This window comes from Euprymna scolopes, chromosome 5, assembly GCF_053919585.1.
Source record: "Euprymna scolopes isolate OS-2025 chromosome 5, ASM5391958v1, whole genome shotgun sequence".
Lineage (NCBI taxonomy): Eukaryota > Metazoa > Mollusca > Cephalopoda > Sepiida > Sepiolidae > Euprymna > Euprymna scolopes.
Window position 1 is genome coordinate 98,517,792 of NC_136486.1, and position 15,501 is coordinate 98,533,292.

The 15,501-nt window shown below is 33.1% G+C and overlaps 1 protein-coding gene across 6 annotated transcripts in view; it reads left to right on the top strand.

Annotated features, from left to right (window-relative positions):
- LOC145276933 (multiple PDZ domain protein-like) overlaps nt 1-15,501 on the top strand; it is a 521,741-nt gene that overhangs the window by 402,014 nt on the left and 104,226 nt on the right. The window lies entirely within an intron of this gene.

The following is a 15,501-nucleotide window of genomic DNA, read 5'->3' on the forward strand; positions in this document are numbered from 1 at the left end:
ACCCGCATTAGATTATTAAAAAAATAAAGAAAAGCGCTTGAAAATACTTTAAAACATAAAATAAACTCATTCATGTAAGTAAAAAAAAGTAGCATTTATTGCCTTTGGTAACAATTATTTATTGATTATTTGTTTTGTTTTTCACCTTTTTTTCGACTAACCATTCTTAAATCTCACTATAAAATCGATTTTTCCAAGTACATTTTAGGTGGGGGGGGGGGCATTCCAACCTCCGAAGGGGTTTGTATTACTGTACACATAGATTCGAAAAAGTTGTCAAAAAACAAATATATAACAAATAAATGTTATCAAAGGCAAGATAAGTTACTTTTCTGCCAAACTGGATATATTTTTCGTATTTTTATTCAATGTAACATATTTATTCAGCTCGAAAAACATAGTGTTTACCGATGTATTTGAAAATTCAAGATGGCGTCTCACACCCTCTTTAACACCGTAAGTTTGGAAAGAGATGTTATAAATAAAAAACTATACAAAATACTATTAAAAACCCTCCGAATATATGTCAACCTATGTCACAGTAACATGTATTGAGTGAGTTTTTAACAGTATTTTATCCAGTTTTTTATTTATAACATCTTTTCCCAAACTTACCGTGTTAAAGAGAGAATCAGACTCCATCTTGAATGTTCCAATACATCGGTAAACACTGTATGGTTTTCGAGCTGAATAAACATGTTACATTGAATAAAAACACGAAAAATATATCCAGTTAGGTAGAAAAGTAACTTATCTTGCCTTTGATAACATTTATTTGTTATATATTTGTTTTTTGATAACTTTTTCGAATCTTTGTGTACAGTAATACAAACGCATAGTGAGAAAACACGGAACATTATGGATTTTTTTTGGGGGGGGGATTAGCGATTTTTGAAAATTTCAGACGATAAGTTAAAAATCTAGCGATTTTCTGGACATTTCTTTCTCCTGATCTCGCGGAGTTTTTTTAAATCTCAGTTGACAACATTGCATCCCTAAAAAAACACCACAGGCTTAATGTAAACAGAATGTGTTTACAATATCGATAAATTTTCAATAGGTTTAATTACATGATTATTGATAATGTAATCATATGATTGAACTTTAATTTAAATTAACCACACGTGGTCGCAAAATGAATGCCGACGCTCAAAGTGTATACACATTTTGACTCCTCCCTTAACTTAAAAATTCACCAAAAATCAGGAAATTAACGAATTTTAATGAAAATTGCAGTATTTTTCAAATAATGATCGCAGAATATAATGAACTAATTATTTTTACTTAACTCTTAGTGAAAATGTTTTATTTTGTTTAAACAAAAAATACCTTTACTAAAGTTATGGTTTTCAGTAGTAAATAAAAAACGCAAGAATTTATTTTTGCTTTTTTTAAAGAATCGTAATTTGTAACAATAAAAAATAATTTTTATAGTAACATTACGAAAAAAGCCCCTAAAGTCCGTATTAATGTATTCGATATAACTCGAAGAAAAATGAATTCTCGTATACTATTCAGGAAATTAAAGATTCAATTAGATTCCTATTTCAGTCACCTAAATTATTTAGGGTGAAATGAGTTTAGAAATTTATAGCCAAACCTAAATATTTTTTTTTTGTAAATATCCAGATACGCTACTACAGAACACTGACCACTCTAATTTGTTGGGGGGGGGGGGGGATGTTATATCCCCCCCCCCCCGCTCGCGCCCCCAATGTAGAAAATAAAATCTTCGGAAAATGTTAAATGTCGGTGCGTTACTTACGGAAAATTTGAAAATTCGATGTTCCAGGTAAAACAAAAAAACAGATTAAGTACCCCCACCCTACTCCAACTTGGTGTGCTTTCCTTTTCTTATTTTATTTCTTTTTCAGCTAATTTTAAATTTTCCACCCGAAAAGCGCTATAATGTATTTTTGAAAATTAGAAAATTCTATGTCCTGGAAAAAAAAAATCCCCTCCCCCCAACATAGTTTGCTTGGTGAAGCCGTTGTTTATGCTACAGCGTGCATGCGCGTAGCATAAACGGAAGCTGCAAAATGGTGGAAAGAAGTTCGTGGGTTCAGGGGTAAATACCATGCAAACGGTAAATTTGCCCCAAGTTTGACTATCAGATTCGTTGTCAGCAACCTCAATTACCTATAAAAAACAAATTAGAGTGGTCGGTGTTCTGTAGTAGCGTATCTGGATATTTACCTTTTTTTTTCTTGCTTAAAAAAATAGCATTAATACAGTAAGTTAGGTAAACTGACTTTTTCGTTTAAAAATGGAATTATTTCCCTTTCGTTATTAACTTTTTTTTTTTAAATTTTTTTTTAAATAAATATTTTGTGTTTTATATACATAAAGTACAATTATTGAATGTTACTGTTTTGATTATATTCGTTTGGGGGGGGCACAATTAAAAAATTAAGAAAGATTAAAATGAAGCGAAATTTAAGTTTCCGTTCCATTTTTACAACAACCGTAAAACAGTGCATACTTAGCAAGTTTTATCGTAATTTATAAGCATATTGAAACACTAAATCAACATTTTATTTATTTTTTTGCATAATTAATGATGGAAGTATTTTTCTGTTCATTTTCTTAACATCTGTTAAAAAAAATAAATAATTTGTACATTCTCTTGAAAAAAAAGAATCAAACTGTTCTTTGCTTTCACATGTGTTCCATTTTAATAAACTGAGCCACAGAAACGCGTGGCCGGGTACAGCTAGTATATAGATAAATTTTAAGAGCAAATCTTCACGAACCTTGAAAAATTCAATCATTAAAAAATAAAAATTAATTTCGGAAATCTTTGGAAATTACACAGGTAGAAACTGTTAAATGTAAAAAATAATTTTTTAAAATTTCGTAAAACTTAAATAATTTTAGTACATTTTCCAACTTCTTTTTTCTGAAAAAATGTAAGTCAGCAACATTTGAGACCCAAAATTAAATATATTTTATTTCATCATTCCAGTATATTTTAATGCACAAAAAATCTAATAATGTGACCCCTGCCCCACCCCTCCAAAGTTCTGGTAAGATCACGTGAGAGGGGCAAAATATGAGGATTTTTTTGTATATTTTATTTCAGTTTATATATAGTTCAGCTTTTTTTTTTCTTTTTTTTTTTTAAGAAGTTTGTAAAAAATTAAAGAAATTGATCAATTATTTGATTTTTGAAAGAATTTTAAAAATCACGTTTTCATTGTTAATGTCAAAATATGTAGAAATAACATTCAGTTCTATTTATTTTACAATTTTTTACTGTTATTATTTGTTTTATTATAGGGTCGAAAATCCTGCCTTTACTAGTTTCATACCTACACATATTAGTTTTTCATGTCTGAAGATACTGCTTCCTGACAGAAAATGCACCAAATATTGATGCTATTATTTTTTATCTCTTTCACTTTGCAAAACTCACAGCCAAAAAAAAAAAAAAAAAAAAAAAACAATTTTCCTCAACACATCAGCCAAATAAAACACCATGAATAAATATTCAAAGATATAAAAGATTTTAAGCATAAAAACTTATCAAACTTACTGGATTCAGCATTAAATTCAATGAAAAGGGTTGAAATGCTATAAAACAAAACAATCAAACCAAGCCTTAGGTGCTCTTACTGGGAAATGCCGACAAGGCGACCTAGGCAATTTTTGCTAGGTCAGAAGTGCCCCTTCTTTAGGGGTGCTGACTTGAAATTCCCACCTTCCGACCTTGTGTCACATCTTGCTGTGGTGAGAAGCAAGTAAATATCTAAGAGGATCATCTTCGTAAGCATGAACTATGAAATTTAGTTTAAAATTTTTAAATGGTTAGCCCCTCCCCCCTCACTGTCATCTACCATTGAAATAACTTTTATATTATTAAGTCGCTTAGTCTTAAATCTAGTAAGTCACCTACATGAATAGTTGTCCGTGGTCGTAGCTAGTAATATGCTCATTTCTACTTTCTTCTATTACTAGTATTTCAGCCCGGCGTTGCCTGGGTGTTTGGAGGTGTATGTTGAGCAAAAAATAAATAAATAAATAAAATCGGTCAATTTTTTTTTAAATTCGACCCCTATTATGACTCCTTAACATTTGATTTTTGGGCTCAAATCAATTTATTAAGTTAGATCCATGTCCAAGGAACCTATATCTAAAATTTCAAGTGTTTAGACCCCAAATTGTCGGAGGAGTTTGGTAGAGTTCTCAAAGGTCAAATCGTTGAACTTTGACCCCTTAACAGCCAAATTTCTGGCCGAAAACCAATCACAAATATTTTCCAAAATCTCAGTACCCTGTGTATCAAATTTCGAGTCTGTAGACTAAAAATTGACAGAGTTATTGAGTAGGGAAATGTACACACACACACACATTCACTTTTATATATATAATAGGTAGATATAAAAAGGAACTTTTTCGTTGTGTGTCTATGGATACTAAACGGCAGGGCCAACTTTTATGAAATTTCACACAAATATACTTTATGTGCCTGGCAGTGTTCTTATATGGGATTTGTCTCGGAATGTTTTCAATAAGTATTGATAATCGAAAAAAATCCAATGAAAGACAGAACAGGCAATTTTGACTAAAGTTAACGACTTCTACAACCAAACCTCACAACTGCACTTGAAAAGTTTTATTACCACACAAGCAGAAATGCCCAGCATATAAAACTCGACAGTAGGTTCTTTGATATGACGGGGGGGGGGCAATTCGAAATGTTTTTGTTTAAAACACTATGATACTTGACTCTTAAACTTTAATTCAAGCTATTATATATAAAAACATGTTATAAAATCAATAGTAGGTTCTCTACAGTGCAATGTAAACCCCAATATATTTTGGACTAAGTCACTGCAGGGAGGTATGTGAAGCTTCCTCCTGGTGCACCGCGACGGATCTCCAACTAGAGCCAGCAATCAATCGATTTAATTTTAAAATGGGTGATTTCATCGGTTTTAATGACAATAAGAATATGGGAAGCTGTAACATTCGTTGATCATCATTCAATCCCGGGCAATGTCGGGTCATACCTGTCTTTTTCATAGCTTGCACCAGTCCATCATATTCTTGTATGGAGGAACACGGATATATACATATTCCTTACACCACAACATCTATCCATACAACATTAGTTAACTTTTACTTTTAGCTTAACTTGCTTTTATTTCACCATTTCGTTTTTTAGTAATAAATGCTTCTCTACATTAAAAACCGACCTTGTGTCTAACTCTGCCCTAAATAGGAAGTAATATGGCGGCTGAAAAACGTTTTTCGACCACCATGAAAGAATTACAATACATTTAAACCCTGAAGAATTTCCGCCATGTGCCCTTGTTGTTCTACGTTAACTAGCCACTACTTGTGTTTCAAACTTAAAAAAAAAAAGCACTTTAAAATAGTAAAAACACTCAAGCTTTTTTCGTTTTGGAAGGGAGGTTTCAGGCGCCCCTATTATCCCAAAGAACCAGCTATGTAAACACTTTACAATTTACAATCCATTTTTATTTAAAATTAAGAAATTATTTTCTAAAATATTTTGTTCATATATGTTTATTTTGTTTTTAAATAAAATTAAGAAATTAATTTTAAAAATATTGTTTATACCCATCTTCATTCAAAAGGGTTACTTTTCGGTAGCTTCACCGGTTGTTAACCTAAATTTTCTGAATATCAGAACGAGGCTCGTCTGCAGGACCTACTTATCTCAGCTTCATCTGTTTTCCATATAAAGAAAAATTAAGATTAACATACTAGATTAAAGTAAGTTGCTTGAAACATTGTTTAATGCAAAAGGCAACGTGTGTGTGTGTGTGTGTGTGTGTGTGTGTGTCATCATAAGTGCTTAATTTGAAAGGCAGTAAAGTCATATGTCATGGTGGCTGCGGGAATTAAGAGATTTGCTTTTTGCACCTTCTTTTCCTCCTTCGTGTTACAGGTTCGAGCCTGCCTGCCTGCTTACTCAATTTTTTTTTCCGAGGCTTACGTAATGGATTTTTTTTTCTTTTAAAACAAAAACTGCATTATTTTACCGTTCACTTAAACTTTTTGTTTGTATTTTTTTTCATACCTCTCTCCACCCAGGCAGCGCCTATTTTTTATTTATTTTTTTTTTTCTGGTTGTATTGACTCCTTACTACACCACCTCTCAACACCCGGGCAACACCGGGTACCCCCGCTAGTGTGTATATAAAAGGAAGTTTAAAGAAGGCAGAACAATACAAAAGTGTGACGAATAAACTCAAACTGACACAACGTAAGATATAATGGTGGAACCAGCCATGCATGCAGTTTAACTTTATTGATCCAATTCGTGTGTGTGTGTGTGTGTGTGTGTGTGTGTGTGTGTGTGTGTGTGTGTGTGTTTATACAATATTTTACGTGCAGAATGTTATTTACGTCAGGCGATCAGGTGGTGTATCTGTGGTGCTATATTTCAGGATGTCTTCTCTTCGTCAGGCGTGTGTTCGACTTTCAAATATGAAGAGTGGGTAAATGAAGCAGATTCACAGAAATTGGAAATTAATTTGTTTCAGATGCATAATTTATTAATGTCGTATTGTTACTCAATATTATTTACGTTTTTTTTTTAATTGATATTTAGCCTTAATTACTTACCTTTCTATTATTAACTAGTCTTTATTCGTTTATTTTATTTATTATTTTCTGTTTATTTAGGCTGCCAATGTCTATATATCCCCCAAACCCCGCCCCCCTGCTTTGCCCGTTTTCCTTTTTCAGCGTCTACTCGTCCGTTTTCATAGCTTACACATATGACATTAGCTTGCTTTTGTTTTGTTAGAGAGAGAGAGAGAGTGTGTGTGTGTGTGTGTGTGTGTGTGTGTGTGTGTGTGTATGCGTGCAACAACTTTATCCATTTAATATTGACCAGGCTTAACATCGCATATTTTTGTCAATTATATTCGTAAAACGAATATGATATTTAAATTTTGCGCGGACAAGTAATTTTCTATTAAGACTTTTATTATCCAATGTAATCCATTACGTTTTTACTGGTGGGCATGCCCCCCCCCCACCGACGGAACAAGTACTAATGCGCATAGGTGTTACAAAACACTCGCTCTTCTCCCCATGTTAAGATTGGCGAACGCTACTGACATTAAGTAATGCATTTAAAAAAATGTCTTAATATCCAGAAAATTACTTGTCTGCGAAAAATGTAAATGTGATATTCGTTTTCAGCATACCCGAAAACGTCATTTTAAGGATGGTTGTTAAGGTGGAAAGAAATTTTTTAAAAATTACCAAAATCTTTCTCTCTCCGTAAATCCGTTTTTAATCAGACTTTTTTTTTTTTTTTGTTAATTATTCAATTAAAACAATTTTCTTTTGAAAAAAATAAAAATAAATAAAAACATAAAAATAAATAAATAAATAAAAAGTTCCATTTCTTCTTGGAAATTTTATTTCGCAAAATTACTTGCATTGCCGCCAGTCAACTGACTTTTTATTTATTTATAGTTTTTAAATTTATTTTTTTGTGATATGATTATCATACCTTTTTCTTTCATCGCGAATACCACTCCATTCAATTAATCAATTAATCTCTCTTAAAAGCCTTGAGTATATTAATTCAATAATTATTAATTGCCCTGATATAATCATACTGGGGGGGGGGGCTTACAATTGATCCCCCCCCCACCTACCACTTCACACATAATATTATACAATAAAGAAATTACATTTGTCACATCTTTTTATTTTTACTAGCTGAAGCAAAGTGTCTGTGATAGGCGAGACATTATTACGTTTAAAATTACATTATTTTTCATACTAACGAGTCGCCGCCTATCTATGCCAAAAACTACTCGAGGACAGATGTTACGATGAATAATACTATGAGAGGATTGAAAACAGTAAGTGGAAAGGGCAGAATATGATCACTTAAGATAGCCAGTTGGGAAGTAGTTCTGTGGAAATGTGTTCCATAGATATAAAGTTCTTGTAAAGAAACTCTTTGTGAAAATTCCGTTTGGTCTTGCGTAAATGGAGAAAGGAAAGTTTTTTTTTTTTTTTTTTTATAGCGGTGGTAAGAACACGAGTTCGTGCTGTGAATTTTTCACGGATAGGAATCAGAAATTGGAACTCAATTGAGCACCTTCTATGTAAAAAAAAAAATAACGATATAGTAGAGAAAGACTAACGGTGTCTCTTCTTTGAGGAAGGGCTTTAGAGAAGAGATCATCCGTTAAAGTCACTTTTGTACTCTGTCGAGGTAAGAAAAGTTGCTCTGAGCAGCAGTGCAGCAGTGCAGCACCTCCACAGATGTGGCAGCAGTACTCTACTTTAGGACATCCCTTACATCTCCTTATGAAACTTAAATATTACAGCATGTTAAGAGGAATAGAATATGTCTCGCCCTTGTCTCATCTCTCCCTCTCTGCGTCGCATCTCTCCCCCTCTCCTCCTATCTCATCTCTCTCCCCTCCTTCTATCTCATTTCTCCTCCCTCCTCCGTCTTATCTCTCTCCCCTCCTCCGTTTCATCTCCCTCTCTTTTGTCTCTATCCCCCAATCTATCTCGTCTCTATTCCCCAATCATTTCCCCTTCCGTCTCATTTGTCCTTCGACCGTTTCATATCTCCCCCCCCTTCGTCTCATCTCTCTCTCTCTCTATCGCTCACATTTCTCTCTCCTTTCCCTTCTCTCCTCTCCTTTCCATTCTCTCCTCTCCTTTCCCTTCTCTCCTCTCCTTTCCCTTCTCTCCTCTCCTTTCCCTTCTCTCTCCCCTTTCCTTTTCTCTCTCCCCTTTCCTTTTTCTCTCTCCCCTTTCCTTTTTCTCTCTCCCCTTTCCTTTTTCTCTCTCCCTTTCCTTTTTCTCTCACCCTTCCTTTTTCTCTCACCCTTCCTTTTTCTCTCACCCTTCCTTTTTCTCTCACCCTTCCTTTTTCTCTCACCCTTCCTTTTTCTCTCACCCTTCCTTTTTCTCTCACCCTTCCTTTTTCTCTAACCCTTCCTTTTTCTCTCACCCTTCCTTTTTCTCTCACCCTTCTCTTTTCTCTCCTCCTTTCCTTCTCTCTCTCTTACGTGATAACATTAAAATAAACCCAGGGAATGGAGGCTAGTCAATGGCTGTTTGTCATATCTAATGAGGTCACTTGTTGCTAGTTGACCTTTCCCCCACTGACCTGCTAACTTGCTTTTTCATGCTATAATGCTTCCTTTTCTTCCTCCTTTTTTCTTCCTTTTCTTTATATCTACTTATTTACCGATTTTATTTTGTCATTTAGAAAGAAAACTAGGTCACTGGTGCAGGTCACTTGGACATGACTGTCAACAAATTACTGTGCAATTGGTGCTGTTATAGTTGCCATCTCACCCACCCACTTTCCCTACACACACACACACACACACACACACACACACACACACACACACACACACAGGTAGGGTGCGACATAAGTCTCTTTTAATGTGGGGGAGGATCAAGCACCTTTCAATAGTCAGAAGGTTATTCTCCTCTTTATCAACCCCACACAAATACATATTTGGGGAAGCAACAGAAGAGACGTGACCAAATATGGGCACAGATACTACACTTTTGTATCGGATCTCTTTTCTCATTAGTCAATGTACTAAGACCACAACACTAGGTGTATCAGAATTTTTGTAGGACTTTTTGACATCCCTAACACGAAACTGCGAATAAAATATTAAAAAAAACTCGTAATTTCTCTTTTTAAAAGTGGGTTATTTATTTTCTTTATGGATTATACTTCCAAAATAAACTATTAAAGTTGTTTTAAAAGTAATAGAAATATTTTTTTTTTTTTTTTAACAGTAATGAATTTTCCGAACTCAATATTTTTCAATTTTTAAACTTTAAAAAATCTATCAAAATTTTTGTATTGATTCTATTTTTACGATATTTTCTGGATCACTGTGAAATTTTATGTTCTTTCCAATAAATCGAATATAATATTTTGGACAAACGTTGTTTTTAAAGTAAATAATTAATTTACTCCCCGAAAAGTAAATGATTAATTTACTCAAAAATTGAAGAGAAAAGGTCAATAAATAATATATTCAAATTTAAAACAAAAAACAAGTAGTGTTTTTTAGAATTTTACCTGTAAAGTTTGAAGTTTAAAACCTTTTTTTAACCACGTTATTTGTTTTTCTTTTTTTTTTTTTTTTAATGGAACCTTGGTCCTTGCTCCTTTAATTGAAAAAAGAAATTAGGGCTTGAATTACATTTTTCGAGGAGTTATAAGCTTGGAAAGACAGGGGGTCAAATAATTCACGCCTCCCATTTTGAAATGTCTATTAAAAAGTAAATAATTAATTTATGTACCAAAGTCTTATATATCACAAATTGAAGAGAAAAGGTCAATAAATAATATATTCAAATTTAAAGCAAAAAAAAAAAAGAACTGTCTTTTAGAAATTTACCTGTAAAGTCCGAAGTTTAAAACCTTTTTTAAAAAAAAAAACACGTTTTTTTTTTTTTTTTTTTTTTTTTAATGAAACCTTGGTCCTTGCTCCTTTAATTGAAAAAAAAATTAGGGCTTGAATTATATTTTTCGAGGAGTTATAAGCTTGGAAAGATGGGGTGGAATTATTCACTATTTTCACGAAATTTCTGACACACCTACCACAACACCACTAATCTATATATTAATACAATAATGTGTGTGTTATTTTCTGTGTCACGCTTACATCCAGGTCGTATAATCGTGATCTTCTTACATTTCTTGTAATAAATAATTTTACCAAGAATTCTTCATAAGTTTTGGTTTCGGTTTCGATTATAGCTGATGGCACTCAAGTCATTTAATTTTTTTATAAATAATTTTACCGAGAATTCCTCATAAATTTTGGTTTCGGTTTTGATTATAGCTAATGGCACTCCAATAATCTTTCTTGTTTTTTTTTATTTTTTTTGATAATTTTATCAAGAATTCTTCATTAGCCTTGGTTTCGATTTTAGCTGATGGCACCTTAGTAATCTATTTTTTTTATAAATAATTTTATCAAGAATTCTTCATAAGTTTTAGTTTCGGTTTCGATTATAGGTGAAGGTACTAAAGTTATATATATATATATATATATATATATATATATATATATATTGGATTCGGTTTTGATTCAAGCTGATGAACCCAACTCATATAGACATATTTTTTTATTTTTGAAATTGAAATAGCAACTTTATAATATATAAAAATAGAACATTAACTCTATAATAATATATACGAAATCTGCAAGAATTAAAATATCATATTTAAGCGTATTTTATGACCTGGCTATGCCGGGCGTCCCTGCCAGCCTGGATAAATAATTTTTCAGTTTTAACAAAATAGCTAAAATAATATCAGAGCGTCTCCACGCTGAATATCTACAGAATGCCAACATCAATATATTACATATGAATGAGTCTCCTGTGGAATTTCCACAGGTCCCGCTCGTAATAATTAAATATATTCAATAAACTAGAAAAAAGTGATCCGTTGGGTTACTCATTGAATTGGATATAGTCTTCGAATCAGGAAAAAAGTTAGTTCAATATAAGAAAATAATAACAAGATCAGAAATTACTCTTTCTGCTATATCCTATATTCCCATCCCTCTCTTTATCTCTATAATTACAACTACTGTTAATAATTTGCCTCTCCCCCTCTGTATGCCTAGGGTTAAGCAGGTGGTCATACAACAGAGTGAGAGAGATTGAGAGTGCTAGAGAGAACGTTCGGTACTTATCCAGTTTATGACCCAATCTCCAGCAACTTCACCTTGGCATCTTTTGACAGATTACGTAAGCAACCAGAAGATGCCAAAATGAAGACTGCCAGATGATTAATTCAAAATGTGCCCCTCTCCTCATGTTAAGAATGGCTTTCTATTTAGAAAGCCATTCTTAACATACAGGGGAAAAAAATGGAAAAACACCCCCCCGGGTGTTTTTCTTCCCTGTACCTTATAAGATAACCGGATCATACAGTATTTATCTTTTTCTCTTTATTTATTAGAAAATGTCAAATAAACAATCTCTCTCACCTCCCCATCCACACACACATATATATATACTAGCTGAGAGGGGGGGGGGTCTTTTCTCGGGTGTGAAATACGCTAAAATATGATATTTTAATTTGTCCAGATTTCGTATATATTATAGAGTTGTAATTTCAGAAATAAAAAAAAGTATTTGGGTTCCATCAGTTAGAATCGAAACCGAAACTGTAGCATTCAAAGCTGGTGACGTTACCACTGCACCAAAGTGACCCGCATATGAACTGATTAAAAATGAAAAATAAACTAAGATGAATGTATTAAATGTAAAACAATTTTTTCAATTTTGACCCATTTTTGACCCCTTAAAACAATTTTAACCCATAAAAGAACGGTCCGAAAAAAAAATCCAGTGATTTGAGACTCCTAGCGCCGCTCTGCAACTTTTACTTTCGGAGGAGATAGTTTGAAAATATCGAGACGGACAGACAGACATATAGCCTTTTATATATTAGATTGACGATTTTAATAATTTTAAGCCATATTCCAAATTGGGAGTAGACACAAACGTATTAAATTTACTTAGCTGTTTCAAGGCAATTTTTATTTTAAGTCATATGAAGAAATATCTTTTAAAAACTTCGAATTTCATATGACTTAAAATAAAAAAATTGCCTTGAAACAGCTGTAAACAGCTTTAATTCCATTTTATACTTTTTATTTGGTGTATGATTTGAAAGGTGTAATTCGTCAATAATATTAGGTTGGTGCAAAAATAATGTCGTTTTTTGAAGTTCAACTATATATAAAAAACGACATTATTTTAGCTTCAACCTAATATTATTGACGATTTACATATATATATATAGGGTGTCTAAAAAATGTACTGTAATGACCTGTTTCATGCCGTTTGTGAATTTCTTGGTACAAATTATCGTTAGAGACGCCACTCACAGGTCAGTATTTAGACACTTTTAGGTTTTGTCACCAATTCAATTCTTAATCAAATCTAAAACTTATTGAAATTCTGATTGTCACTCCTCAATTGGCATTTTTGGGGAAAAAAAATCTTTTGATAAAATATGTGAAGCACAAAAGGGTAAAATAATGTCTTAAATTGTCTCCGAATATTGCTATTATCCTTCATTCTATAATAAAGAATAATGTGTATTCATTTGTAAGTATGCATTCATCCCGTCACACAACAGTCCTCCTGGTGAAGGGAAATGCAAATCTATTATAGTATTATTTTCATGTTTCGGTTGATGTGACCTCCGACTTTCTCCAGGTGTATCTTGCTGAACTCGAGGATACGCATGATCTTGTTCTGTCAGCCATGACAAGTTGTAAGTAATTTGCAATTGTATTTTGAGTGTTGCTCGCAGTAAGGATTGAACCATCAACTTCCAGAATAGTGTAACTTTACAACTGAGTTTTACCCACTACACCCCAATATATAACTAAGGTATAAGGTCTGACATTAACTCTTACTCCTAGGATTCTAAAAACTCTAACTTGAACTCCTTATTTATAATTCTTCCGATATTTAGACTATTGAATTTTTGAGGGGAGATTTAATATACAAACTCGGATTCCCAGAATTCTTATGAGTTTCAGTTGGATTTTGATTCTTTCCAAAAGTTTGAAAGACTCTGCAAACCTAATAAGTCCATATAATTATTTTAGACGCTAGCCTCTTGGCAGATCATTTATTTATTTATTTATTTATTTTTAATTCTTTGATGTAGATTTTCAAGATTTGTTTCTTTGTCTTTCTGCCTGTCTCTCCCTCTTTCCCAGTTCTGAAACTTTCTCAGAGTTTATTTTTAGGTATTTAAGAAAACAAAACAGAACAAAACAAAACAGAGGTTCTCTGTTACTGATAACCGACTGAGTAACTGATTCCAGTTTAATAGGAGAGTGTTACAAATCTCCTTCATCTTTAATGCTTGTTTTATTTTTATTTTATTTACTTTTTTTTTGTTGCTTTTTTTGAGATTTTGGCACTTGAACTTTTTTTTTTCGTCTAAAGACGAGAACAACTATTTTGAACTTTCAAGAAATAAGTTGGGTGATTAGGGAGAAAGAGTAATCTACACCATTTTTGTGTGCAAGTTTATGAAGAAGCTCAACTTTGTGGAACCACCTCACCTTACACTCATTAACCTTTTATGCATACCTTCTGAGAACGTATTATTGCTAACTTGATATGTAACGCCTCAGACGAGAGATGCAGGTTGATGGTGCACGGTTCCTTGCTATAATCCAATTCACATTTTAACATACCTTAAGAACGTCAAGGCCATAGCTCTAAATTTTGCGCATTTTCTTTAAAATGTACAACAAGCTGCAATCACATCTCAAAGACGTTAAACTACCTCAAAGAAAGATTCTAACAAAAAAATTCTTCACTGTCCTCATTTCTGCTTAGTTGGGTAGTTCCATGCCTTCCATTGCCTCTAGATTTCCTCTTTTCATAACTAGTAGTGCACACTTTTCCATTCTGAATTCAATACAAATATTCTGACTGAAAACTCTAGTTGTGCTAATTATTTATTAACCTCCCTGGTTCCTTTTTGTTTCTTGCAAAAAAAGTTTCAGATCGTCGATATACATTAGGTAGTTCATTCTTTTGTCTGTATTAATAAATTTATATCCGACCTTGTATTTTCTTAGTATGCTGTTAAGAGGCATCATGGCTATGATGAACAGTGGTGGTCGTGGTGATATGGAATCTCCTTAGAAGATACCTCTTTGTGTTATTATTTCAGTTTATGTATTGCTGATCAGCTGTCAATTCAGATCTTTATGGGTTTTTTTTGTATCAGATTGATAATCTTAAATTATTATAAATCACCACTTATCCTCGATTGGATTTAGTCTTGATAAGGGTTAATGAGATGGATAGATTGTAAGTTCAATTTATGGCCATTCAGTCTCTAGAGACAATGGATACCCTCTGTAAGGGTGGCTGTGTGTGTAATTGTGAAGCCAGCGTTGTGCAATACTTGATCTCACCTTTCCTGAGTTGGGATGGGTTGATTCTAGAACGACTGAAAACAATACCGAGATAAGCAAAGAGCACATGTAGCACCTGGTACTTTTAAATGGTCACCCATTTTAGTACTGACCAGACTCAATGTTGGTGACCTAACGGTGTGTTGACGTGATTATCCTGTACTATATTCATGTTATTTGGAATCTTTGGACTACTGTTCTCATCTTGAGTGTCATTTTCACAATGTTTCAGTCAATATAATTTCCGACCTTTTTCCGGTGTATCTCGTCGAACTCTGGGAATGTTTTTCTCAAACTTGGGAATTTGGACGGAATTTCGAACGGAACCCTTTATTTACTTCACGGGAGTAGCATGCTCTCATTCTGTCAGCCATGACTGAATAACGGTCCTAAGTAATTTTGCAATTGTATTTCCCCCTCCTCTGAAGAAGGTCGGAGGTTACATCGATCGAAACATTGTGAAAATGACACTCCAGATGAGAACAGTAGTCTGAAGATTCCAAATAATACAAATAACAAATCCTCATCTTAAAAA